The 3,069-nt window shown below is 31.8% G+C and overlaps 1 pseudogene; it reads right to left on the bottom strand.

Annotated features, from left to right (window-relative positions):
* Positions 1-1,309: 1,309 nt before the first annotated feature.
* On the bottom strand, positions 1,310-2,119 carry LOC103610398 (annotated as a pseudogene).
* Between the last annotated feature and the right edge of the window lie 950 nt (positions 2,120-3,069).

Genomic DNA, 3,069 nt, shown 5'->3' with positions numbered 1-3,069 from the left:
CTCTGTTCATTGTTTTGTCTAACTGTGTCTTGCTGTATCTCATTTAGTGTCCTTAATATTTTCACTGGGAATTCCTTTTCATTTATTTCAATGGTTTCCTGCTCTTTGGGTCTGGTACTTGAGAGTTATTGCATACCACTACTAAATAACCAACAGGTCATAGAAGAAAACACACCCTTAACCCATTACTAAAATCGTTTACAATTATATTATGCTTTATGATCATAACTCAATTCCAGAAGTTTTGGTCTACCTTAGTACCAGAAATTCTTAAGTTATTATTCCTGTACTAGAAAGTCATACTGAAGGTATGACAATTTCATTCTAGGTAGACAGAAAAAGCTTTCCTTGTGTGTCTTTCTCCTGTGAATTGCTACTGTATTATGACAACTTTATAAAAGCTTCTTTTAAGCTCCACCTTTAACTCTAATGCAAGAGTTGTGTAGTTTACCTGAAAATACTAGCAGATTGACTCAGAAATCTCCATCAACATTTCATTCTCATAATTTCTGCCATTAATTTTTGTTAAGTTATAATCATTATTACCTTAAGCACCATTTTCATGATATCACTCAGGACTTTAAGTAGACGCCTATAATATCTAATATAAAATCTAAAATTCTTAGTCTCTAAAATTCTTTTCTGTTTTAATCACTTCCTTTGTAATTTAAAGAAACACATTACTTTTAATTGAGCTACCTACTTGCTGTTTGCTTTACCCAGTTTCCCAATTTTGACTCCCAATATTTGCTTGCTGTTTTTACCATATCAGTGTTTTTTTTTTAATCTTATGTTCACTCCTTCCTAATCCTTTATTATGACTGTGAAATAATGTTTTTCTTTCAAATAAAAATATTGTTTCATAACAACCATTTCTAGAATATTAAAAAAATGCATTCAATTATTTTTGATAATTAAATGTGGTCTTCTGGGCCCTTATGAATATGACAAATTCTTAAAATTATAATGTCTAATAGAAAAAGTAAGAAAAAGCAGCAGATTCAGCCCTCAGTTTAGGGAGATATTTTATGACAACTTGTTAGTCTTACATAGGTTTATAAAAATATAGTCATTTGGAATACTGAAGTTGCGAAATTCTATGTTAAGTACAAATGTGCTATATGATAAATTATATGGCATTCAATTAATGGCAATTAATATTAATTGCATTTTAGTGTAAAAAGTAAATATTACAATTTAAGTGAATGATTCTTATTTTTATTTTTATTTTTTTATTTTATTTATTTTTTTACATTTCAGTTTGAAAGTAGTCACTTTATTTAAGTAGATTGCAAATACAATCATGGCAGACACCTTAGTTCACCCTTGTAATAAGCCTGTTGATCTGGTCTTCCCTGTTGCCAGCATCTCCACCTTCCACAAAATGAGTGGTCGTCGTCTTCATCCCACCCCATGGAGAAGATAATTTGAAGGGCCAGAGGAAGTTACTTGCTTCTTTGAAGCGCTTTCCAACAGTACAGATCTCATGAATCAGATCATCCATGCAGATGATGCCATATTTACCAAGAGATCGAGCAATCAAAGTTTTATCTCTCAAGGCAATTCACTTCTTATCGATTTTGCCAAAACCACGCTTGCAGATTAGTTCATTTACTGACTTCAGGTTTCGGTACCCCCAAGCAATATATGGTTCCACAATCCTCAGCATGTTAATTGAAGCCTTGTTGAGCTTAACGAAGGTGCCATTGAAGATCTGGCAAAGGCAAAGAAGCTGCAACACCTTTCGGGCCTTCGGGCTCACACCATTGATACCTCTGATCCTGATGACAAATGCCAACTTGGGTTCTGCAGGTGCATAGAAGTTGCCAGCTTGTCTTGCCATCCTAGCTGTACGAATATCAGTTCTGTACATCTGCCAATGTTCTTTGTGGTAGTGCTTAGCTTTTTCATAGATAAGCTTCCTCCTTGCCTTTCGAAGCATCTTTAGGGCAAACTTCTTTCTCAGGCAGTTGATCTTCAGCTCTGCGAAATTCCTTCACTTTTTCTTAAGAATTTCTGGCACAGCAGGAACCTTCTTTTACTTCTCTTCGACACCCTCCGTGATTCCAGCCAGAAAAGAGGACAAGTGAATTATTTTAAAAAAATATATATTTTGCATTAGAATGAACAATACTCCTTAATAAATTGTAAAACTAGAAAATACATTTAAATACAAACTGAAGAAATGAGAATGTACATATCTAGATTTCTCACTTAGAAAAAAAGTAAATTTGCTTATTTTTTCTTTTGAACATTCACTTTTAAAAATGAAATCTATTTATGGAAGAAATTATATTTTAGTGTAATGAAATATAAGCTAGAGTAAGATTGGAAGAAAAGAAGTATAAGTGTAGAGGTTGAATATTGTTGGGAAGATTTCTAAGTGATGGTGCACCTATGTTTCCCTCAATACAGCATAAATAAAGAAGTACATTTTGATATATATGTTTAATATTCTTTTTATTGAAGGGAGAGACAATATAAAAAAAGTAACAGAGTTTCTTGGGACAATGTATTCCCAGATTATTCCATGTGTAGACATTTTTATTCGTTTTAGCATTCCCTCTACAATTATTACCCTTTACTTGGAGCCATAAAAGAGTTATTCAGAATCACAGGGGAGAGAAAATCTTCAAGATGTCATGTTTTAATTTAACATTTCCTTCATTTTCACAAGCTGATATTTTTAGAACTAGTTAATGTGGTTACTGTATAATTATTCTGAAAAATTAGGAGTTACATGACATAGTAATTCTGTAGAAATAGATTTGAAGTAAATCTTTGGAGGTAAACTGTAAAGTCTATGCAAAAATAAGAGTAACTGATAAAATACTATATTGAAATCTAATATATAATGACAATTTATGCCATTTTATTAAATGCATGTTGCCCAATTAAACTTAATTTAAAAGTCTCTCCCAGGACATATAACTAACAATTAAAACAAGACAAAAGAAATTTAATGTCATTACCCACTATTACTTCAAAATGTTCAGCTGTACCATTTGCATTCTGATTTCATTTTGTTTCTATTCATCTCCTAATTTTGTCTTATATTTTAGACTTTAT

The sequence above is a fragment of the Galeopterus variegatus genome, unplaced genomic scaffold (assembly GCF_000696425.1).
Source record: "Galeopterus variegatus unplaced genomic scaffold, G_variegatus-3.0.2 Scaffold11083, whole genome shotgun sequence".
Classification (NCBI taxonomy): Eukaryota; Metazoa; Chordata; class Mammalia; order Dermoptera; family Cynocephalidae; genus Galeopterus; species Galeopterus variegatus.
Note: the sequence above shows the minus strand (reverse complement) of the source record. Positions and strands in the feature narration are given on the sequence as shown.